This window comes from Hippoglossus stenolepis, chromosome 2, assembly GCF_022539355.2.
Source record: "Hippoglossus stenolepis isolate QCI-W04-F060 chromosome 2, HSTE1.2, whole genome shotgun sequence".
Lineage (NCBI taxonomy): Eukaryota > Metazoa > Chordata > Actinopteri > Pleuronectiformes > Pleuronectidae > Hippoglossus > Hippoglossus stenolepis.
The window spans coordinates 28,020,739-28,046,861 of record NC_061484.1 but is presented as its reverse complement, the minus strand read 5'-3'; the positions used below and the strand labels follow the sequence as shown (position 1 = coordinate 28,046,861).

General features: G+C 42.5%; 1 protein-coding gene and 1 long non-coding RNA gene across 2 annotated transcripts in view; one reads left to right on the top strand and one right to left on the bottom strand.

The window, feature by feature from the left end:
• Nucleotides 1-26,123, bottom strand: part of LOC124852592 (B-cell receptor CD22-like) — a 483,032-nt gene that overhangs the window by 81,728 nt on the left and 375,181 nt on the right. The gene's annotated exons all lie outside the window — the stretch shown is intronic.
• On the top strand, nt 12,213-13,876 carry LOC118104050. The gene is made up of 3 exons (XR_004695005.2): nt 12,213-12,272; nt 12,409-12,630; nt 13,578-13,876. It is a non-coding gene; the product is annotated as an uncharacterized LOC118104050 (long non-coding RNA).

The following is a 26,123-nucleotide window of genomic DNA, read 5'->3' as shown; positions in this document are numbered from 1 at the left end:
AGAATCCACCCAGCGTCCCAGTTAAACATCCATAGCTTTCACCATCCTCAGTAAACTTGAGAAAGATATTTCCTTCACTGTGCACATTCATGTGAGCAAACAGCTCTCCAGCAGACAGACAGTGGTGAAAACAAAACCCACTGCTCCTGTGCACATATCACACATACACCTCCCAGCAGAGGCATTAGGCTCATTAACATTTGGGAGCAAGCCACAAACGAACCCTCTGAACAGAGGGCTCTTCACCACGTTTTATTAGGAAGAAACTCTGTCTAATTGTGGAAAAGGGTCACTAATATATCACGTTTAAGTCCACTACAACTGGACTATGGTTTGAAATCTGTGGACATTCAGAGTCTGAAACAGTAGTGCAACAGGAAATGATTGAAAAAAACCTCTCACTTAACAAAAGAAGAATTTACCTGTGTCAGTTTAACAACCTTGCTGTTATGACTCAGTGCCTCCACTCACCCTAGGCACGCTGACTTTAACACATCCTTATCATATATGTCCCCAAATGTAAAGCACAAATATGTCTGTCATCTATTTATCATCATTCTGTTTCACACATACAGGCCGGCTCCAAAGCCTCCCTCTGTGTCAGTGAGTCCCTCTGGTGAGATCATGGAGGGCAGCTCGGTGACTCTGACCTGCATGGTGCCCCAACCCAGCTAATTACACCTAGTACAAGGAGGACGAGGACTCACCAAAAGCATCCAGGACAAATCTTCACCATCACTGATATCACAGCTGAACATGGTGGAAATTATCCAGTGTGAGGCCCAGAACACACACAAAGGACGTAGTGAGGCCACCGCCCATCTGACTGTTGCAGCAGGTGAGTCATGTGAAGTCTAACACCTTTAAAGGTTCTGGAGCTGTGTATTGACTTCAGCCATTCTTTGTCCCTTTACATTTAAATGTGTGCGAATATGGAGTCGTTTGACTTCTGTCCCATAAATATTCACAGTCAGACCATCAACCCAGCACAAAGAAAGAATCCACCCAGCATCAGTTGAAACATCCACTCAGCTTTCACCATCCTCAGTAAACTTGAAAGATATTTCCTTCTGTGCACATTCATGGCAGGAGCAAACAGCTCTCAGCAGACAGACAGTGGTGAAAACAAAGGCCCTGCTCCTGTGCACATGTCACGCCACCTCCCAGCAGGGGGGCAGTGGCTCGTGTGATTTAGAGACACGCCCACAAACGAGCCACTCGAACAGGGCTCTTCAAAACGTTTTGATAGAAAAGAAACTGTCTTTATATTCAGTCAGAACATCGAGACAGGTTTAGCAAACATGACAAAAAGTTGTTTTGTAAATGTTTCGTCCTGCACCTTTAAGTATTGTGATTTCGTGAAATGATGAAGTAAAAGTTATTTCATCATGAACACTTCCTGGATCATTGATATCAGCACACTCATTGGATCAGCAGCTGCGTTTCCTCGCTGTGACTCTCCTCTCCGTGTTCCTACTGATCAGGTGAGCAAATCTGTTCCACTAAAGCTTTGTGCAGCCAATTCCTGAAAATCACAACCTGTTAAATTAAATCAACTCAATTATTATGTATATTGTTTGTTATTTGGTTCAATTGATCAGAAGAAGAAAACTCTCAGCAATCTGCTGATCTGAGGATAGACTTGACCACAGTGAGCAGGTGGACACAGTTCAGCGTCAATCCTTCCAAGCGCCACTGTTTCTCACGTCAAACCCTTTTTCTCTGTCATGTGAAGATTAAAACTAGTTATTAAAATCACAGTCAAAATTGCCATTATTAAAATAATCATCTGGTGTTGAATTTCCTTCTGGTAATCTATCCATTTAAGCAAATCGATGAGTGTTATAATTTTCTGTGCTGCTGTGCAGTTTGTTCAACACTTTTTGCTGAACTATGACACTTGATGCTGCTCTAAGTTAGTTGAGTTGTAACTTGTGTGCTCTTTAAATCTTGTCAAAGTTTGTGAAAGATTGTATTGATTGGTTCAGATATCTTTGGTGTAGACACTGTAATGTGGAGCAGTCATATTGGGTGTGGCTGTGTAATACCTTGATTTTGCATTGTTCTGTCTGAGACTGAGTGTGTGGGACTGCTGTTCGTAGTCTGTGTCGTTGGGGACAAATAAAGTCAGTGTTGGCTGCGTGTGGATGCAACTCTATAATTAAAGGTTGATCCACAGAGCAGTCATGTTCTTTCATATCTGTATTAGTGAGTATGTTGCCCTTTGACGTGAATTTGAGGTAATTGTGTTACGAGTTTGTAGGGAATAGCTGTGTGTGTGGCACATTGAGTGTCGGTGGTAGGGCGTGGTGCATCGGCGAGACGGAGGTTGTGTACTCGTTGCTGGTGAGAACAAGACTGAGAGAAAGAAGGGAGTTAAGGGGGTGTGGCCTATCCCCCCTTCCTTCTCGCTCCTTCGAGTTTCTGTGAGCCTGACTTTTCTTTTTTAAGTGCCTCTGTGTCTGTAGACCTGCCGTTGTATTAAAGTGTTATGCAATTAAATGATACACACTATACACCCAAAATATAGTGCTAAGAGTTTTCAATGATTTGCTGACGAATAGTTTTGGGGTCTAGGGATTATATTGTGTGTGGCTTTCGACCTCTAATTATTGATGTGACACAACTTGTTCGACCAAACTGTGGCTGCAGTGCGTGAGCATCCAAGCTCCCAGATGTAGTCTTATCTGGACACAACCGATGTGGCCTTTTTACAAGTGGCTCACATACACACTAAGTGAGAAGTTTGTAGTGTTCGTGTTTGGAATTCAACCTAGAGACCTTCCCTCCTTTTGGTTTTTAGTAGAACCCACATGTTTCCTGTCAGCAGAAACACGTCTGGTGTAGAAGAGGCAGTTTAAATAAATCAATGGCTGCTATAGTTGGACTCAGCGACTGTCCATACTGCCACATGTACAAGACTCAAAGCAAATTTGTGTTTGCAGCGTCTACCCAATCAGTCAGGAAAAACTGTGACCTTCACTATGCCAGTGTCCACTTCATGAAAAGAGTCGACCGGATCCCATCTACTCCCCGTGGATCAGCTGAACCCAGCAAACACAAGGAGGCGGAGAAGTTGCGTGCGCTTTCTGTCCAACTAACAAGATCTGCGAGGTGAGCAGCTCTTCATTCAGGACAAATTATCCTCACTAACACCACAAAACATCATAAGCAGAGATATATCTATAGAAGTCATTTGTTTTTTTTTTTACACTTTCGTTTTTTCTTGTTTGTTTTTAAACATGTGTATTTGTTAAGGAGACATATTCTGGTCATATTCAGTTTGATCATTTTAATTGAGTGTTGTGACTTTAAAATGTTTAATGTTCAGAAAACATCACCTCAGGCCCCTGTCTATTGCTAGCTCCCACTCTTTTCAGCCTCTGTCTCAAACACTTGGTTTTAGCTCCTGTCTCTTTAAGGCCCCCTCCTGATATTTGCAGTCTGCTCTGATTGGTCACCCGGCCCTCTGTTGTGATTGGTGTTTAATGTTCAGAAAACATCACTCCTCAGACTGTCTATTGCTGCAGCTCTCTTTTCAGCCTCTGTCTCAAACACTTGGTTTTGGCTCTGTCTCTTTAAGGCCCCCCCTCCTGATAATGCCCAGTCTGCTCTGATTGGTCACCCGGCCCACTCTGTTGTGATTGGTTAACCACTTCCTGTGCGTGTGAAATACTCCACTCTCACTTTCACGAGGACATTCAATCTCAAAACATTTCTTATAGTTTAACTAGCGTTTCGTGGTGAGCGACATATTTTGTTTGAACCGTGTGCAGCGGGCTCGTTTGGTAAGGTGTGTCAGAGAGGTGTTCCCCAATCAGCATGACTGTTTTCAAAGGCAGTGACACAATGGATTCTAAGTTCTCTACAGATGCTGGTGTTAGGCTGCTGTGTTCCAGGCGGCTTGAGCAGAGACTGTCCACATTCAGCCTGTATTGAAGCATTCAGCACGTATTTTAACCCATCATCTACCTCCGAGATGTTTTCCGAAGCAGCAAAGTGACCTCCTCCGCTAACATTATTCTGTACTTGGCAACACAATGTGTTCAACGCCTACTGTTTACGTTTAAATACTGCTTATGCTACGTTGCTACAGCCCTGGCTTCCTGCCGATGATGCAGAATGCAGGCGGGACTACTGGTAAGTGTTTCAGGAGCTTCATGTTCTCTGTGGGGCAGAGGAGCTCGTTTTACCAGGAGAGGAGCTCAGACTTTGGGCTTTTAACTTTGCAGAACTTTGAAACTCCAATATGTCTCCGCTTTGTACTACGTCTCCATGACCTCCTGATCATTTATTTGTTTTCTCTCCTTTCAGAACCAGAGTGCAGGACACTGGAAGAGATCAGCTGCATTGTACAGCACAGTCAAAAAACCTCCTGCTGTTTAGACCAACGTCTGGAAATCACCTTGGTCCCGATGAAAATATCTCAACAGCTGCAGGATGGATTTGAATGAAGTTCATACAACTGTTCATGGTCCCCACAGGATGAATCCTACTTTGGTGACAGGCAGACTCCCTTCATTGTTGAAGTGAATGTTCAGTTTTAAGTGACTTGTCTTGACAGCTAATGGATAAATTGCCCACGAGGATGAAAAGATCCAAGCGACTTGATGACTAGACTTTTATCTACGAAATATATCAGCAGCCTTGTAGAAGTTGTTAAACGCCACATTTAGCCTGAAAGAAAAATATCAAACATTTTATAACTTGCAACTTCAAACAGCAGAAAATATCCTGCAGTCAATGTGTCAGGCGGTCGACAAACTGTAAACTTTATGCAGTGCTTTTCTGAATTATATTATCAAAACAAGCATTATTCGTTAGTTGTAGTGTGACACTGCACTGCTACTAGATGGCTAGTGAAGTTTTACTGATAAAACCACAGAGAGGATTCTGTCTCTTTCACTTCTTTCTGTTTCTACACTATTTTTCCAAGCGTTTCCATCATCCAGCCGATCAGGAGTTGTACTCATTTCCTCTGAGGACTGGAGGGACCACGTCTCATGTGGATGTGAGCTGCTACTTACGTGATAGACACGCCCAGATGTGACCGTTAACACAAAGTGAACTGCTGACACCAGATGAGCTGTGTTGCCTCTGAGTGTCTGTTCAAAGTTTGCATCAGGCCCATTGATTTCACTTTAGTGTTTTGTGGTATTTCTCACATCACGTGTTAAACACGTGAAGAAGAAGGAGTTAGGTGTGTTTTTAATCCACCATGTTCACACAGCGGCCATTTTCTGCGCGTCTCTCCCGAGGTGTGGCTCGAATGTTATTACGAACAGAATAATGTTGTACTGCTGTAGTCCAGGTTTATGAGTTATACAAAAAGATTATATATTATCTTATTCTTCAGCCGGATTATTGATTCATTGTTATATTAGTTTGGTAATTTTAGTAACATAATAAGTTTGTTTGCTGCACCTTTAGGAGACTGATGTTAATTTATCTTTTCTTTTTCTTCACAACATTATTCATATTTATAGTCTTGTTTATTTTATTAGTTGTTCACTCACAACTTCCTCTTTTCTAACTTTGTGATGTACAGTTTGCAACAAATCAGCTTTTCTTTCAGGATCATTAAAAAGTGTGTTTATTATTCTGTTCATATATTTTATTTTACATTAAATGTGGAAGCTCACTTTGTTCCTATTTGCTATTGTTTTGAAACTCTTACTATATTTAATCTCACTTCCAGTATTTGTTCTGTCTTTCGTTAGTCACTTTTTTCATAATAAAGCCAGTCAGGCGCCATCGAGACTTCCAACACGCACATATTTATTGTCCTCTTCCCGTGAGTTGAACTGCTTACGGGTCGTTACCCGAAACGAGGTGGATGAATGCTTGTGTGACCCTTGAATTACTAGAAAGAGTGTAAATGTGGAGCAGGATCAGAGATACTAGAGTAAACAGGAGCCCTGGACTTGAATATCAATGTGAAGTGCTTACCGGGATTACTTTGAATGAACTTGTATTAGAACACATAACCTGCAGTTCAAGTTTGTTTGGCTGTACAATACAGCATAAATTTACCCAAAATAATAAACAAAATTAAAAATAAAATTTAAAATGTGTCCAGTCTTAAATGTCCTACCACACCATTAGGTGAAGGAACATGGAAGTCTGAATCTCTCTAAGAATCTGCATGTTGGCTGTATCCAGTTAACTGGAGTCTTGGTTCTTCGGTGGATGTCCTCTCTGGCACCGGAGAATTCATCTCTCACCAAAAACCTGAGCGTTGAATAGTAAGTCCCTGCCTTCCAACAGTCATGGGCATTTTCTCCACACTTCCACCGCGATATAACAGAATCTGAAGCAAAGCTGGTGGTATTGCTTGTAAGCCAGGCAACAAAATGGCCGACAGGATGCAGACAGGTAAACAAACTCTCCACAGAGTAGATTCACCAGAGAGGACGACTGGGTACCTCCCCCTACTGGCTAGAAAAGGTAACAGCAGGTCACCCAATGAGCCACTACAGTGTTATACAAAGTGTACAATCTCTTTCTCTGTAGCACTTTGTGACGGAGCTGCTCCGTCACTGACCGCCAGCGGTCCACGCACACACACTCACACACAACCACACAAACGCCGACAAACATTTCCACGCTTCCTGTTACAGTTTCTAGTTGATCACTATTTAACCATCACCTACTCTGTTTAGCTGTGGGGCGACCGAGGGTGCACACTCGTCAGCTCCGCATTTGGTACACACACACACACACACACACACACACACACACTCACTTACCAGCGGTTTAGGGACGCGGCTCGTTCATCTCGCCGTCAGGGTAAAGTTAGAGGGAACAAACAGGGCACAACTTCCTGTTTGTTTAAATAGTTTCCGGTTGTGTTTTTTTTAAAGATAATTAATAAGAGTGGTACTGTTTATAGTTGATACCTTTATGTTTATAAAAGTCATTTGATTTGTTTAAAGATGATTTATTTGGTGACATGTAAAGACTTCATTGAAAACTTTTATTTTTGTTTCAAGCACTGGTTTTGCAGATAATTGTCTGAATTAGTAATTAAGCCCGGTGGGAGGGGCTAAAGGTTGAAAAGGGCAGCTTCAAGCCCTTGACAGGGGAGTCTGAATCCAGTTACACAGAAGGTAACGTCAGAGCTCATGAGAACATTAGACAAGAGTTTTTCCGGTCGGTTTGATTTAAAATTATTGTGTTTTATATTTCTTGTAAATGTCCACGAGCACCTTGGAGAGCCGGCTGAAAATAAATTGAAAACAACACTTTTTTTTTTACCACGCCTGTGTTTTCACACTCTTTGAGGAGTTTTTAAGAGAGACCCCGCCACATATGGTGGCAGTGGTGGGATGGCTAGTTGGAAAAAGGCCACCCGGCCTCTAAGACAGCGCACTGGACTGCGTTCACAGCGACGAGAGCAACAGGAGGAGCTGGCAGCAGCCAGACAGTTCCGTCACCCTCATCAACAGAAGGAGACGATGAGGACAACACCTCCGAGGTCTTCCCTGCAGCTTCCACAGCCTCAGCATCTACAGGGGGAGAGCTAGTGATACTGATGAGGGACTTCTTGGCAACACAGCAAAGGAGAGAGGAAGGTCTGTTGACAGAGATCAGAGGGTTGAGGGCCTCACTGCAAGTACCGCAACCTGTCAGTAGGCCCCATCTCGGTATAACCCAAACACCAAGCACAGTTACAATAAGCAGCCCCAGACTTGACCTGCCAACACCAGCACCCCGGCATATACGTCAGGATGACCCGCCAGAGGTACCCTTCCTCCAGTTTCATGACTCCCTCAGCAGGTCAGACCATTCCAGACCAGGGTGGAGACATTTTTCTGAGCCAAAAATCCCACAACATCAAATGGGTGAGGACATTGAGAACTATTTGTTACGTTTTGAATGTATTGCCAAAACCTGGAAATGGCCAGAGAATGAGTGGGCATGTCGACTCGTTCCTCTGTTGTCTGGGAAGGCACTGGAGGCCTACACTGCGATGGATGAGGAGAAAGCCCACTGCTATACTGACCTCAAAGCAGCACTGCTGATGAAGTTTGACATCTCACCAGAGACTTACCGGCAGCAGTTCAGGTCAATTTCTGTGCCCTGTGGTGAGAACCCAACAGAGACCTACCATTGCCTGAAGGGTCTCTATCGACGCTGGATTCGACCTGAGCAGCACACCAAGGAGCAGATGGGGGAAGCCATCATCCTGGAGCAGCTACTTCGTGTACTCCCTTTCGAGGTGAGGACCTGGGTGAAGGAGCATGAGCCAGTGGAGGGACTTGCAACGGCCAAACTGGCTCTTCAGTACATCAATGCCCGGAGAGGAGGACCCGCCACACGCCCCACAAGTGCAGCACCCCAACTACTGGGCCAGCCGCCTCATCCCAGGTTTACAAGAAGAGAGACTGACCAGGAGTTTCAAGGTAACACCAGCACTACAGCAAACCAACGACCATCTGGTAAGGACTTTGTATGTTTCTATTGCCAGCAGCCAGGCCACAAAGCTTCTGTGTGTCCCATACGCAAAGCTAAGGTCACAGGCGCTTGCTATGCACCCCGGCCTGAGCTTGACCCCACAGGAGATAAAGAAGCTAGAGTTCAACGTTATAAAACTGTGACTATCAATGGGCAGCAGGTCACGGCTCTGTTGGATACAGGTAGCTTCATCTCTCTAGTTAAGCGCAGTCTGGTACCTGTCGGAACTGTGGATTACAGTAGACAAACAGACATTTTATGTGTTCATGGGGACAAGCATCCCTATCCTAAAGCAGATTTAACTGTCACTATTGATGAACAGCCTTATCTTCTGACTGTTGGTGTGGGAGAAAATCTACCAGTAGATGCCATTCTTGGATGGGACTTACCTGTGCTCATGGACTTATTCCATGAAAAAGAACTTTCAAAGGAATGTGACTCTGGGGATGATGAGGGGGAAAATGCAATGATTGATGTGAGTGTTGCTTGCTCTGTGATTACTCGATCCCAGGCAAAAGCCGGTGTCCAACCACTCCCAGACCTTGACAGTGGTCTGTGTGAAGGTGGCACCAAGGGGCCAAGAAAATCCCATCGCCAACGCCACTTTGAGAAACAGCTCAAGCCAATGGAACCTGAAATTAAGAGTTTGCTGAGTGATAAACTGTGGGACGTGCCTGAGAATATTGCTGTTCAGCAGAGGCAAGATGAAACATTGAAACCATTGTTTGCTAAGGTGGTAGAAAAGACAAGTGTAAACTGTGTGGGTAAACAAATGTTCATTGTTGATACAGGTGTGTTGTATGCTGTTGATGATAACCATAGACGTCTGGTAATGCCTGTTAGTTGTAGACCACTTATTATGCACCTAGCACACACACTTCCATGGGCTGGACACCTCGGTCGCCACAAGACTTATTTACGTATCAGTTCACGCTTTTATTGGCCATCAATGTACACAGACACTCAGACATATTGTGCCACATGTCCAACCTGTCAAAGAACATGCCCTAGCTGAAAATCTGATCGAGCTTTTCTGCGGCCACTTCCTGTTATAACCACTCCTTTCCGCAGAATTGCCATGGATATTGTGGGCCCCCTCGTGAAAAGCAGTGGTGGCCATCAATATATTTTAGTAGTGTGTGACTATGCCAGCCGTTTCCCAGAGGCCTTTCCCCTGCGCACTATCACTGCTCCAGCAGTTTTGCATGCGCTGGTACAACTGTTTTCCAGAGTTGGAATCCCAGATGAGATCTTGACAGACCACGGGACCAATTTCACCTCCAGGCTGATGCAGCTCTTTCACAAACAACTAGGCATCTCTGTAACACCCTACCATCCACAGACAGATGGGCTGGTGGAAAGGTTTAATCAGACACTGAAGAGGATGCTACAGACGTTTGTGAATGACACTGGCAGGGACTGGGACCGATGGCTGCCATTCCTACTTTTTGCCTATCGAGAAGTTCCCCAGGCTTCAACAGGTTTCTCCCCATTTGAGCTACTATATGGCTGGGACGTACGGGGACCATTGGACCTGCTCCGGAAAGGCTGGGAGGCCCCTTCCTCCACTCCAAGTGACAGAGGGGTGGTGCAGTTTGTGCTGGAAATGAGGGAACGATTGTCTAGATACAAAGAGGAGGCTGAAGTTAATCTGCGTGAGGCTCAAAAGAGCCAAAAGACCTGGTATGACCAACAGGCTCGACACCGGGAGTTCCAGCTTGGGCAAAAGATTCTGCTACTTCTTCCTTCCTCAAACAGCAAGCTCTTGGCAAAGTGGCAAGGCCCCTACACCATCACCCGGAAGGTGGGACCTGTCACCTATGAGGTTCACCACCAAGAAAAAAAAAAGTCGAAGCAGAAGTATCATGTGAACCTACTGAAGGAGTGGAAGGAGCGTCCAGTCCAGGCTCCAGGGAGGGTTCTACTGGTAAGAGAGGTGGGCATATAGGAGGAAGAGGAGATGGGTCCGGAAGTCCTAACTGATACCACCAGGCCTTCACTGGCACATCTTCCAGGAGAGTATACTGCACAGCTCCTCCAGGTCTTCAAAGAAGTTCCTTCCCTCTTTGCTGCTACCCCCGGAAGAACCCGCCTTGTCGAGCATGTCATTCACTTAAAGGATGGACGACCAATTCGCCAGCATCCCTACCGTGTCCCACAACAGTTAGGGCATAGACTTCAACAGGAGGTGGAGGAGATGCTTAAACTCTGAGTCATTGAGCCTTCCCACTCAGAGTGGTGCAGTCCAGTGGTGATAGTATTCAAGAAGGATGGATCTCTCCGCATATGCATTGACTTCCGGAAGCTCAACTCCATCTCAGAGTTTGACGCCTACTCCATGCCGACAATTGATGACTTGCTGGAGAAGATCGGGTCTGCCAAATACATCACCACTCTTGATCTGTGCAAGGGATAGTGGCAGGTGCCACTAGAATATATATACAATATTGCAGTCTTAAGAATGTATTTTCGCTGCTTTTCTAGTTTGTCTCTTGTCAACACCTGGTTCCATTGACCTCATTCTGCTGTATGTGACGTCACTGGCTGGTATTAGTCTCAGCTGGTCAGCTATAGTCAAACTTGTTCTAAAATAAAATGGCTCCAACAGTATTAATGGCAGTTTATTTTCCAGTTCAATTTTAAATCTTTCTTTAATTTGTCTTTTTCATGTGAATATTTATTGCATCTTAATGAGACACTGATCAGATGAGATTAAAAACACCCCAGTTTTTCTCGTCTCCTTAAATTTGTCTTTCTTGTGTCAGTGAGATGTTGTGATGTGGATGATGCAGGTTTGGTATGAACAGCAACTAAAGTTGTTTCACACACTCGTACAAACCACAGTTTAACACCTTCTGGCTCAGCATGCAGTTAAGTGTAGAGAGGAAGGAAGGGCGGTGTTTAACAGTTTAAATTTATCTTTCTCTTACAGAATCTGTCTTTATTCTCAGCCTCTTCTGTGTTGTAGGTAGACGTGTCTGTGATGTGACTGAGTTTCATCTCGTGCACATTATTTATCTGTGGACGTTTTTATTGTTTGAAGTCACAGACGAGAGCAGCAGCTACTATGAGTGTAACTGCAGCAGCGAGTGGATTTGTTGTCCTTCTTCTCACTGTGACAGGTACTGTACGTCTACATTCATGTTTCACTCTATTTTACACTCGGACTTCTGATTCACCTGAAGTGAGTTTGAGAAAGAAAGTAAAAATATAAATGAACCATTCATTCATTTTCAGATCACCACCTGTAAAGTGATGCAGAAAGAAAATATATGAAGGAATTATCACCAGTATTAATTTGTATCTTTGTTTAGAAGTTTATATCGTCTAGACTAGAGTCTGAAACGTTATTATTATTATTATTATTATTATTATTATTATTATTATTATTATTATTATTATAGTAGTAAACTAAGTGTTCTCTGGTGTCGTTCTGAATCTGATTCTCTGTGTTACAGTGGTACAGTGTGAGAATGGCTGGGATGTGAGTTACACTTCTACTGAGATCTGTGCCGTCAGAGGATCAACAGTGGACATTACCTGTACCTACACATACCCATCCACATTTAATAACCATGATACTACAGTTCAGGAAACTTTCTGGTTCATTCAAGAGAGTAATGGGATTCACGTTGATCTAAGGACTGATCCGGAGTATTCAGGTCGTGTGGAGTATCTCTGTGGAAACAACAAGTGCACTCTGAGAATCTCTAACCTGACAGAGAGCGACTCAGCTGTGTACAAGTTCAGGTTCACAACAAACCAACCTACTGGGAGTTTTACTGGTTCAGCTGGAGTCACTCTGTCTGTCACAGGTAACATTTACATCTGAACATTCATTCATTTATTTCCTACATCTTGTTTGGTTCACTTGAGTGTGTCTGTGCACTTTTATATGCATGTGTGTGTTGTCAGTTTGGACTAAAATGAATTCCTTATTCTCACACACAGATTTGCATGTGCAGGTGAGCACATCAGTGAAGTATGACTCTTATAACCATGCAGAGCTCAGGTGTCAGAGCAGTTGTCGTCTTCCTGATCATCTGAACTACGTCTGGTACAAGAATCAACAGAAGGAGATTGAAGGAGCATCTTATTCAGATAATTTTCATTATACAGACAAAGTTTCCTGTGCTGTTAAAGGACACGAGGATTTCCGCTCTCCGTCAATGTGTGAGTTTAATCTACAGTATTTCACTAACAGCACCATCTGCTGGAGTATTTGAGATAATGCATTGTACCATAACTTCATGTGTCTTTAAATACTTTTTTCTGCATGGGCACATTGAACTCTTGGGATACTACTGTCAGTACTGACAAACTAGTGTAGTACTAGTACTAGTATTCTGCTTGTGTAAATAAAGATTGAAGACATGACTGCTCCCCAGAAGTGAAGCCAAAGCATTGTGATCGCCCCCTGGTGGCTGGCTGCAGTATAGAACATACATCCTGCCTCCTCCATGTTAGTGGGAAGGACATGGACCATTCTAGAAAGTCAAATACATTTTTCTCAAAGATGGTGTCTGTCATTTTAGGTCGTTCTTATCACACTCTATTGTTCATGTTTCTCATAAGTTTGGTTTTAATTTGTTATTTGATGATATGAAAATTAGATTAAACTTCATGATTGACAGCTGAAGCTGACTCAGGATTGGTCGAGCTCATGTATGGGCGGGACCTTGATACTGTGGCTCCATCTCCAGATCACTACTGTGCAGACTGTGGTTCCAAATGTGAAAGATGGCAGCGTTGGTATCCAGGATATTTTGGCTTCATTTCTGGAGAGTGGGAGGAAGTGGAGACGTGTCGTCCATCTTTGGTCGACTCTGCATAAAAGACACAGATCATTTCCTCCATATTGGCCAGTTTGCTCCATTATAAGAGCAACTTCTACAAGGTCCCTCATGTTCCTCACCTCCAACAGTGTGTTTCTCCCTCACACTGAAGTCTAAAGGGCACTTCCCTGTGTTTTTGTGAACTGAAAGTTTCCTCATCTTAGCATCGTCATCATCTTAAAATGAAAACCTGCCGACTGGTGATTCACCAGAGAAAATACATGGAGTTAGTTTTATAAATGTATAAGTTTATCTTCTGATTCTCTGATGTGCTCTGTGTTACAGTGGTATGGAGTCAGAATGGCTGGGATGTGAGTTACACTTCTACTGAGATCTGTGCCTTCAGAGGATCAACAGTGGACATTACCTGTACCTACACATACCCATCCAGGTTACATCACCATGATACTACAGTTCAGAAAACTTTCTGGTTCATTAAAGAGAGTAAGAGGATTTACGTTGATCTAAGGACTGATCTGAAGTATTCAGGTCGTGTGGAGTATCTCTGTGGAAACAACAAGTGCACTCTGAGAATCTCTAACCTGAGAGAGAGCGACTCAGCTGTGTACAAGTTCAGGTTCACAACAAACCAACCTACTGGGAGTTTTACTGGTTCAGCTGGAGTCACTCTGTCTGTCACAGGTAACATTTACATTAGAGTCAGTTTGAAATGTTAGTGTGTATGTTGAAATAAAATAACATGTTTGTTCACAGCCCTCAGCTCCAGGTACATGTGAGGAGATCAACAGCCAATCCATATTCTACCTGGACAGAGCTGACCTGTCACAGCACGTGTCAGCTCCCTGATCATCTTTCCTACGTTTGGTACAATAACAATGAACTTGTTGGACGAAAAAAATACTTTCACCTCCGACACTTTAATGCTGAAGACAGCTATCACTGTGTTATAGAAGGACGTCAGCGTTTCACTTCTCCTACATTGTGTGAGTTTACGCCTCCTCATGAAGCTACAATAATTTAAATTTAAACTTTTAATAAATAAAACAGACAGTGTTTTGATTGTATTCTCATCCTGTGTGTTAATATAAACTATCCTTCAGATGCTCCAAAGCCTCCCTCTGTGTCAGCGAGTCCCTCTGGTGAGATCATGGAGGGCAGCTCAGTGACTCTGACCTGCAGCAGTGATGCTAACCCAGCAGCTAAATACACCTGGTACAAGAGAAGTGGAGATAAACAAGTTCAACCTCTCAGTGAAGAGACACAATTTGTCCTCAGCTCCATCTGGTCGTCAGACTCTGGAGAGTATTACTGCACAGCTGAGAATGAGCTGGGAAGGAGTTCAGCAAACATCTCTATTACTGTGACATGTGAGTGAAACACAGGTTATTAAGTGAAGATATATTGAATCTGTCCCATTCTTTGTCCTTTACATTTTAAATGTGCAGATATGGGTCGTTTGACTTCTGCATCATAAATATTCACAGTCAGACCATCAGCAGCACAAAGAGGAATCCACCCAGCGTCAGTTAAAACATCCATAAAGCTTTCACCATCCTCAGTAAACTTGAAAGATATTTCCTTCACTGTGCACATTCACGTGACGAGCAAACAGCTCTCAGCAGACAGACAGTGGTGAAAACAAACCCTGCTCCTGTGCACACGTCACACATACACCTCCCAGCAGGGGGAGCAGTGGCTCAGTAACATTTTAAGAGACACACCCACAAACAGGCCACTCTGAACAGGGCTCTTCACACGTTTTAATAGGTAGAAACTCTGTCTAATTGTGGAAAAGGGTCATAATTTGTCACGTTTAAGTCCACGTTACAAACTGGACTATGGTTTGGAAATCTGTGGACATTCAGGGGAGTCTGGAAACAGTAGTGCAACAGGAAATCATTGAAAAAAACCTCTCACTTTATATGTATATCATATATGTCCCCAAATATTAAACACATTGTCTGTCATCTGTTATCATCATTCTGTTTTCACACATACAGACGCTCCAAAGCCTCCCTCTGTGTCAGTGAGTCCCTCTGGTGAGATCATGGAGGGCAGCTCGGTGACTCTGACCTGCAGCAGTGATGCTAACCCAGCAGCTAATTACACCTGGTACAAGGAGAACCGAACTCTGCTTCAAGGACCAGAGGGCGTTTATCGTCTCTCCTCCATCAGCTCTGGGGACAGCGGGGTCTACTCCTGCAAGTCTGAGAATCAGTACGGACGGATCAACTCCACGTCTCTACACTTAGACGTCCAGTGTGAGTAGAAAACATCCACATATCCATGAAACCCAGCACTGTCTCGCAAATCTTACAGAAGGTTCCTGGGTCCGCCCCCTTATCTGGATTCACACCAAACTTTCCTGAGTTCTTCCCTGACCCGTACCTCATCCTATCTTCAAGTTTCATGCTAATCGACTCAGTAGTTTTTGTGTAATCTTGCTTAAAATCAACAACCAACAAACAAACGGACTGGGGTGAAAACATCTGTTGTTGCATAGCTACACTATATGACGTCATTTTCTAAACTCATAGTGACGACATTCCCACCATATGATCATAGATTATTTTTGTATATAAGCTTCAGGTCGTCTCTATAGTCCTATTAGAGGCAGGAATACAGCAGATAGGCAGTTTTAAGGATGCATGATGTAAATCTCTAACTTCTTTGTGACATTACTTATAAGTCATCTATCCATTATATGATGGGGAATAATGTTCTGATCAGTATATGATTTAGTCTCTCTGCTATTTGTGGAAATATCTTGGAAAATGTGTCTTTTGGGTCAAATCTTTGCTCATCTTGACCTCTGACCTTTGACCGATCAGCTGCAAAAGTTAATATTCACTATAATATTCAGTAAGTTTGGTTCATGTGTTGAGTTATTTTGTACATTCACACACACGGGCTGAAAACAAAACCCTCAGTACCTGCTTCTGTCTGTGCTGGCGCCCCGGGTTAATAATGATCATCTATATTTAAGAAGCACTTATCAAAACCAGAGATTGAAAAGTTCTTCACTTTGGTTAATGAATATTTCTGAGTTGATTTCATGATCTTGCATGTTTTACACCAGACGCTCCAAAGCCTCCCTCTGTGTCAGTGAGTCCCTCTGGTGAGATCATGGAGGGCAGCTCGGTGACTCTGACCTGCAGCAGTGATGCTAACCCAGCAGCTAATTACACCTGGTCCAAGGAGGACGAGGACTCACCAAAAGCATCAGGACAAATCTTCACCATCACTGATATCACAGCTGAACATGGTGGAAAGTATCAGTGTGAGGCCCAGAACACACAAGGACGTAGTGAGGCCACCTTACATCTGACTGTTGGAGCAGGTGAGTCATGTGAAGTCCTAACACCTTTAAAGGTTCTGGAGCTGTGGATTGACTTTAGCTCCGAGTCAAACATCCTGCAACATTCCCTGTTCATCCATTGTGTGATTTCTCCAGGTGCATGGAAATCAGCAGTGACTGGAACAACCACAGCTCTTCTCCTGGTGGTCATACTCCTCGCTGTCTTCCTGTGGATCAGGTGACTCAGTCACACAGTGACGCTACTGAATAGAAACATACAGTTCGTAATAAGACCTCACAGGCAAGTCTGAATAGAGGCTGGATTTTCAAAATAAAAGCCCCCAGATGGTTAGAGGAGAGAAACTTATTGCATGTCACAAAAATACAAACTACCACAAACAGGAACCAAGTTCTGGTACACACACACACACACACACACACACACACACACACACACACACACACACACACACACACACACACACACACACACACACACACACACACACACACACACACTGACTCCTCTGATCTACCTCTCTCTCTCTCTCTCTCTCTCTCTCTCTCTCTCTCTCTCTCTCTGGAGGAGTTTTCTAGTTCATCCAACTGTTTATTTCTTTCCTCTAGAAGAAACAAGTCCTTCACACAACAACGTGAGTGCGGTGAGAGACCAGAAGACAGAGCGCAGGTAAATGAATAGTTTCATTTCAAAGCACTTGATCTCCACTCTTCAAGGCTGCCTCATTAACCGGTGGCGTTCTGCATCAGTGTGATTTGATGAGAAGGGTCAGACCATGAATGTTTTGGGAGGTCATATTCCTTTACTCTAACAAAAGCTTAAACTCCATAAGGGAGAAACTGACTGGATCTCTTATGCCTCTGTGCCGGCGACAGCCAATGGCCGGAGGCGTTATGTTTACAGGTTGTCCGTCTGTCCGATGGCGACTGTGGAGGTCAAAGGTCAAGGTGACTGTGACCTCCTAAACCATTTTTAGCCTCTGAACAGATTGAGAGAATCATTTCAAATTTGGCACACACCCGACCAGCAGAGCTGCGCGATGTGCGTCCACTACGCCAGCGTCTGCTTCACCCAGAACCGGGCAGATGCCATCTACTCCAACATAGGTCGAGTTCAACCCCAGAGAGAAACTGAGGAAGACGAGGAGGAGGCTGAATACAGCGCTGTTCGATTTGACAGTGCAACAGGGTGAGCAGCTCCACACGTGAACATTTTCATCACTAACCTTACTGAGGTTAAAAACTGTGGGTGTGAGTGGTTTATTCTGCCCTTCACAGAACAAGACGTGAAGAAGAGGGGGACGATTCATCTGCAGTGTACAGCACAGTCACCAAACACTGAAGAAACACAACATGAATCTGTTGTTTATATGTGGATTTTACAGCATCACGGAACCAGAAGAAATAAAACATATAGACATGTGCAGTGTTTGTAAAGGTTTGTTTTCTTTCTTGATGGGTTGGTTAACCCAGATTACAAATTCTCTCACTTCTCACTTTGGAAGCCACGAAAGGTAAAAGTAAGAAAGTTGTTCTTCTTGTCCCATAATTGAAAATATTTCCCAGGCTCAACCAGGTGTAGAGTTAGCCTCAGGTTAGGCTAACGCTAACCGTAATGTATGTTACTGTCAAAATGTTACAAATAACAATAATATTCACTCTAAATATTATAAATTGTAATTAGCTGTAACTAATATTAGAACAGTGTGAGGTCCAGAACACACAAGGACGTAGTAAGGCCACCTTACATCTGACTGTGGGAAGGAGTTCATAAACATCTCTATTACTGTGACATGTGAGTGAAACATGGTTATTAAGGAAGATATATTGAATCTGTCCCATCTTTTTTGTCCTCTACATTTAAATGTGCAGATATGGGTCGTTTGACTTCTGCCCCATAAATATTCAAGCAGTTAGACCATCAGCAGCACAAAGAGAATCCACCCATGTCTGTTAAAACATCCATAAAGCTTTCACCATCCTCAGTAAACTTGAAAGATATTTCCTTCACTGTGCACATTCACGTAACGAGCAAACAGCTCTCAGCAGACAGACAGGAAAACAAAACCCTGCTCCTGTGCACACATCACACATACACCTCCCAGCAGGGGAGCAGTGGCTCATTAACATTTTAAGAGACACGCCCACAAACATCAGGCCACCTTGGAACAGGGCTCTTCACACGTTTTATTAGAAAAGAAACTGTTTTTTTTATATTCAGTCAGAACATCGAAAAGTTGTTTTTGTAAATGTTTGCCCTGCACCTTAAGTATTGTGATTTTGTGAAATGATAAAGTAAAAGTTATTTCATCATAGTTTCTAACGGATCATTGAGATCATCACTCATTGGATCAGCCGCTACAGTTTCTCTCTGTGACTCTCCTCTCCGTGTTCCTACTGGATCAGTAGAGCAACCTGTTCCACTAAAGTTTTCGCACGATAATCCTGAAAATCTGTCCTGCCAAATTAAATCAACTCAATTATTGTGTATATTGTTTGTTATTTGGTTCAATTGATCAGAAAAGAGAAACTCTCAGCAATCTGCTGATCCTGGGACAGACTGACTGTGAGCAGGTGGGAGGGAGACACAGTTCAGCATTCAACTTTTCAAACGCTTACTATTTCGCGTCAAACCCTTTTCTCTGTCATGAAGATTAAAAACTAGTTATTAAAATCACAGTCAAAATTGCCATTGTAAAACAATCATCTGGTGTTTGAATTTCTCTTCTGCACTCATCCATTTAAGCAAATTGCTGATTGTTATAATTTTCAAAGCAAAGTGTGTTTGTTCAATAGTTTGCTTAAATCATGACACTTGATGCTGCTCTAAGTTTGTTGAGTTGTAACATGGTGCTGGTTTTAAATCTTGTCGAAGTTTTGGTGAAAGATTGTATTGATTGGTTCAGATATCTTTAGTTTGAGCACTGTAATGTGGAGCAGGTCACCATTGGGTGTGGCTGTGTAACACGTTGATTTGGTTGTTCTGTCTGAGACTAGCGTGTGTGAGACTGCTGTTCATAGTCTGTGTCGTTGGGACAACAGTCAGTGTTGGCTGCGTGTGGATGCAGCTCTATAATTAAAGGTTGATCCACAGAGCAGTCGTGTTCTTTCATATCTGTATTTAGTCAGTATGTTGCCCTTGACGGAATTTATGTAATTGTGTTACGAGTTTGTAGAGATGGAAGGCCAGTGGCATTGAGGTCGGTGAGCAGGGCGCGGTGCATCGGCTTAGACGGAGAGTTGTGTACTGCTGTTGGTCGAACAAGACTGAGAGAAAGAAGGAGTTAAGGGCGCCTATCCCCCCTTCCTCGCCTCCTTCTAGTTTCTGTGAGCTCAAATTTTTCTTTTTAAGTGTCTCTGTGTCTTGTAGACCTGCAGTTGTATTAAAGTGTTATACACTAAATGAGCAACACCATACACCCAAGATAGTGTTAAAAGAGTTTTTATCAATGATTTGGTTGACAGATAGTTTTGGGGTCTAGGATTATATTGTGTGTAGCTCGGCCCCCATCAACAGATGTTGTGTACAACTTGTTTCTACCTCAAACTTGGCTGTAGCACGTGAATATCCAGCTCCCAGATGTAGTCTTATCTAGACACAACCGAAGGAAAGCTAACACACAAGTGGCCACATACACAATTTTTCAAGTGAGAAGTTTGTAGTGTTAGTGTTTGGAATTCAAACTGAAGACCTTCTCCTTTCTTTGGTTTTTAGTAGAACCACATGTTTCCTGTCCTGAAACACGTCTGGTGTAGAAGGAGGCGCTTAAATAAAATCAATAGCTGCTATAGTTGGACTCTAACGTTGTCCATACTGCCTCAGCAAGACTCAAAAGCAAATTTGTGTTTGCAGCGTCTACCCAATCAGTCTGAGGAAAACTGTGACCTTCACTATGCCAGTGTCCACTCTATGAAGAGACAGACGGATCCCGTCTCTACTCCAACGTCGGATCAGCTGAACCCAGCAAAACACAAGGAGGCGGAGGAGGTTGCGTACGCTTCTGGGTCAACTTTAACAGATCTGCCCCGAGGTGAGCAGCTCATTCAGGACCATTATCCACTAACACCACAAAACATCATAAACAGAGATATATCCTATAGAAGTCATTTGTTTTACACTTTCATTTTCTTGTATTGTTTAAACATGTGTGTATTTGTTAAAGGAGACATGTCTTCTGCCTTATATTCAGTTTGATCATTTTAATTATGTTGTGATTTTAAAATGTTTTACAGTTCAGGAAACATCACTTTCTCAGACTGTCTATTGCTGCAGCTCCTCTTTTCAGCCTCTGTCTCAAACGCTGGGTTTTAGCTCCTGTCTCTTTAAGGCCCCCCTCCTCCTGATAATGCCCAGTCTGCTCTGATTGGTCACCCGGCCCACTTGTTGTGATTGGTTAACCACTTCCTGTGCGGTAGGAAATCCCACTTCACTTCTTTTACTTGCGGGACACATTCAATCCTCAAAACATTTCATATAGTTTAACTAGCTGCCTGGTGGTGAACGACATGTTTGTTTGAACCCGTGTGCAGCGGCTCTGCTTTCAGTGGGTGTGTCAGAGGTGTTCTCAATCAGCAGCGACTGTTTTAAAAGGCAAGGGATAATAATGGATTCTAAAGTTCTCTACAGATGCTGGTGTTAGAAGCTGCTGTTCCAGACGACGGAAGCAGAGACTGTGACATTCAGCCTGTATTGAAGACCACGATTTTTAACCCACATCATCTACCTCCGAGATGTTTCCACGAGAACGCCAAGGCAAATGACCTCCTCCGCTAAACATTGTTGCAAACACTCCTGTAACACACGTTCGATACACCACTGTTTACGTTAGCACTGCTTATGCTACGCTTGCTACAGCCCTGGCTTCTCTGGCCGATGATGCAGAGGCACGGGCGGGACTACATTGGTGAGGTGTTTCAGAGCTTCATGTTTTCAGTGGGGCAGAGGAGCCTGTTTTACCAGGAGAGAGGAGCTTGAAGACTTGGGCTTTTTTAACTTTGCAGAACTTTTGAAACTCAATATGTCTACTTTAATGCTACGCCTCCATGACCTCCTGATCATTTATTTGCTTTATCTCCTTCAGAACCAAAGGTCAGGACACTGGAGAGGATCCAGCTGCATTGTACAGCACAAAGTGAAAAAACCCTGCTGTTTAGGACCAACGCCTGAAATCACCTTAGTCCCGATGGAAATATCTCAACAGCTGCGGATGGATTTGATAGAAGTTAATAGAACTGTTCATAATATCCCTACAGGATGAATCCTACTTGGGTGACAGTCAGACTCCAGAATCATTGTTTAAAGAATGCTCAGTTTTCAGTGACTTGTCTTGACAGCTAATGGATAAATTGCCCCTAGGATGAATCCAAACGACTTCGGTGACTCGAATTTTTATCTGAAATATATCAGCAACTTGTGGGTAGTTGTTAAACGCTACACAGCCTTCCTTGAATGAAAATCAAACATTTATAACTTGCAGCTTCAAACATGAAAATATCTGCGTTGTGTGTCAGATTGTCGATAAACTGTAAATCTTGTATCAACTTTTTTCTATTCATAAAATAATCAAAACAAGCATTATTAGTTAGTTGTAGGGACACTGCTACTAGATGGAAAAGAGTTTTAATGATAAAACCACAGAGAGGATTCTGTCTCTTTCACTTCTTTCTGTTTCTACACTATTGTTTCCAGCGTTTCCATCATCAGCCGATCAGGAGTTGTACTCATTTCTGAGGACTGAGGGACCACTGCCTCATGTGGATGCAGCTGCTACTCACGCATGAACATCTTGAATGCAATCGCTAACACGGGGTGAACTGCTGACACCAGATGAGCTGTGTTGCCTCTGGTGTCTGTTCAAAGTTTGCATCAGGTCACGATTTCACTTCTAGTGTTTTATTTTCACATCACGTGTTAAACACGTGAAGAAGAAGTGGAGTTAGTGCTTTAATCCACCATGTCTACACGGGGCGGCCATTTTCTCTCTGACGCCTCTCTCTGTGGTGTGAAGTCGAATGTTGTTACTAACAGAATAATGTTGTACTGCTGTGATCCAGGTTTATAAGTTACACAAAAAAGATAATATACATACTTATTCTCATTAGGATTATTGATTCATTATTATAATATTAGTTTTGGTAATTTTAAAATATTAATAAGTTTGTTTGCTGCACCTTTAGGGAGACTGATGTTAATTATACTTTTTCTTTTTCTTCACAACATTATTCATATTTATAGTCTTGTTTATTTCATTTGTTGTTCAATTACAACTTCCTTCTTCTTTTCTTAACTTTGTGATGTAAGCAGTTTTGCAACAAAGCAGATTTTTCTTTCAGGATCATTAAAAGTTTTTTTTTATTCTGTTCATATATATTTTTATTTTACCTTAAAATGTGAAGCTCATTTGTTCCTTTATTTGCTATTGTTTTGAAATCCTTACTATATTTTAATCTCACTTCCAGTATTCTTCTGTCTTTTGTTCGTCCTTTTCATAATAAAGCCAGTCAGACGCCATACGAGACTTCCAACACGCACAATATTTATTGTCCTCTTTCCCGTGAGTTGAACTGCTTATGGTCCCACAGAGATTTCAGGTGGATGAATGCTTGTGGACCCTTGGTTACACTAGAAAGAGTGTAAATGTGATATGGGACTGGTGAGATACGAGGTAAACAGGAGCCCTTAGACTGAATATCAGTAACGAATGAACACCGTGGATTACTTTGAATGAACTTGCATGCTAGAACACATAACTCAAAAAGTTCAAGTTTGTTCTTGACACCTCTACAATACAGCATAAATTTACCCAAAATAATAAACAAAAACAAAATTTGTTTTAGTGACATAGCATGCAAATTCCACTTTGTTAGTGCTTCTACATACACGTGGGTATCTGCAATGCCTACCAACCTTCGCTTATGGTTCCTCAAGTCAGAAACGCTATGCTTGGAGTGACTCGATTGAGCTTCCTGGGTTTTGTGTCGTGTCAGCGGCACTGGAATCTCCCATGGTTCTCCCTGACAGCTGAGCTAATGCCGCAGAGCTAACGTTACCTGTTGCCCAGGCTAAAGGGTTGTGGCTACATGCTAACCATGGCTGCTAAATCGCTGCGCCAGACGTTGTTGCTTCAGGATGGTCGCGATATTACAACGAACTCACTAGAGGTAAGTAACCTTGAAACACATACAACAACAAAACCTATTGCTTTTATCTATTATCATAATCATTTGCCACATGCCTCAAGGGTTTTTAACATGTAACGTTATAAAAGGTACCGTTTATTTAACGTGGTGTAATGGTAAATAGATTGAAGCAAATTAACTACACCTACCACAGTCGTGTGGTTTGGTTGTGACTCTGATTTTAATTTTAATAAGTTAATGTTAATATGAATACGCCATATGTGTAAGTTGTATGTGATAGTAACTATGTTTCACAATGTTGTGATACATGCTGGTATAACCACCATTACTATTACACCTTGTTTATTTAGCTTCTGTTATGGAATTTACAGTGAATTAGACAGTTTAGATAGATTATAATCTCCACACAGCACTGTTGGTCTTCATTTATTATATAATTATGTTTTCTACACTGAGAAGTGGGAGAGACTTGATGAATTGTTATCACAGCTCTAGAGATTATCACCTTGAATATTACAGATGAGGTAGAAAGACATTTTATCTATTCCCGTACAATGTTTTATCTTTTCAGCACATATTTCATTAGCTGATGCTTTATCCAAAGTGACTTACAATATGTGCATTTAATCCATGAGGGTACAAACCCAGAGCCAGCACATCGGTTCTGTCTGAAATTCAGGAAGCTTCCACCTGCTGAACACAGAAGCAAACTCAAGAAACTAGTCTTTGCTGGAACATACACAAACATAAAACATCCTTTTATAGTGAGTTTCTTCTTTCATTAGATGAAGCACTGCAGCACCTGATGTCCCCTAGCATCCACTGTGGCAGCAGCAACATGGCGGAGATCGGCAGCCTTGAGCCGTCAACATGAGGACGACCTGCACCAGCTTCATCTGCACAACACTTCATGTTTTCCCTAACTAAAGATGGCCTGCAACTGTTTAGAGTTGGCAGTCATTGCTAAGTGTCATGGATAATAGAGTTAATTTCATATTCATTATGGTTGGTTAAAAAAATGAACACTCTACCAGAACAATGTTCATCTTTATTGATTTGATACACTTTAGATAAAAACCCAGTGTTTTATTTTTCTTCTTTGCTATAAGAGACAGAACAATGTCGCACAGCTGTGTCCTTCAGGCCTGTCCGTCCCTAATAAAATGACAGGAAACATAAAAGTATGGCATTATTGTAGAGAAGTGTTACTTTTATGAACAAAAGTTTGTATCCTTATATTTTCTGTGGATATTCTTTAACTATGTATTTGAATGATGTTTTTGGATTAAACAGTGTACACTACCAAGACAATGAATGTACAGTATGGAGTTCTTCCACATTAATAGTATTGTATTTATAATTTAACAGCATTATGTATTATGTGCAATACTTGCTTTGATTGTTTGTGTTATGAAAACAGTCTGTACCTGGAGTCAGTGTTGAAGTGATGACTCAGTGTTCAGTCTGGTTGGATTCCAGTTGTGTCTCATGTTGGACAGGCAGGCTGTCTGAGTCACCCAGAGGAACATTCAACACAAATACACAGATACGTAAAGTCACATGTGCCAGGTTAACCTTTTTAACAGACTTTTACATGGTAAAAATAAAAGTTTATTACTTCAAAGTTCATCAGATCATAATCATTTCAGCTTAGGAAATAGGTGGTGGACATCAGCCTCAGGTTCTCTATGTGAATGTCTATTCTAGCAAAGTTACACTTCCTATATTTATTTATGTGACAAAAAAATACATTATTCTGCATGTCCACTTATTTAACACAATAATTCAGTAAAGTCTGCCTAAGATTAACGATGTAAAAACTGAATGTAGCCGACAGGTTTAGTTTTCACTAGTGGTGCACCGATGTATCGGCCGTATATCGGTAGCGGCCGATATTCGCCTCGTTTACTGCTATCGGCGTATCGGTAATAAACTTGACTTTCACCGATAACATTGGCCGATATTCATTGGTATGTTTTCTGCAGCCTGCCAATCTGGCATCCAGATTATAGTACACTGACGCTGGGAAACAGCGCCAGGAACAGACTGAAAATGATTTTAAACGATTTAAATGTATTATATTTGATATGATATAAATGATCAAATATGCATCCCATACTTTGTATTCCCTTCTGTTGTCCTGGGAGTTTTAATTTTCCAATTTTCCCAATCACATAATTAAACTGTCCCCTCTGCCCATCCACTACAGCCACACAAGCAGTCATATAGATAAAAGAGAGAGGGGGGGTTGAAGGCTTGCTTGGAGAATACGGGCTATTTACCCTCGACACCCGACATTGAACGGTTACATACAACAACAAGCTTGAGAATCACGGGTTGACCGACGCGCAGAAATGGTCCGTGTGTGAACAGCCAGGCGCGCGCGCTTGAGAATAACGCCATGCTACACACCA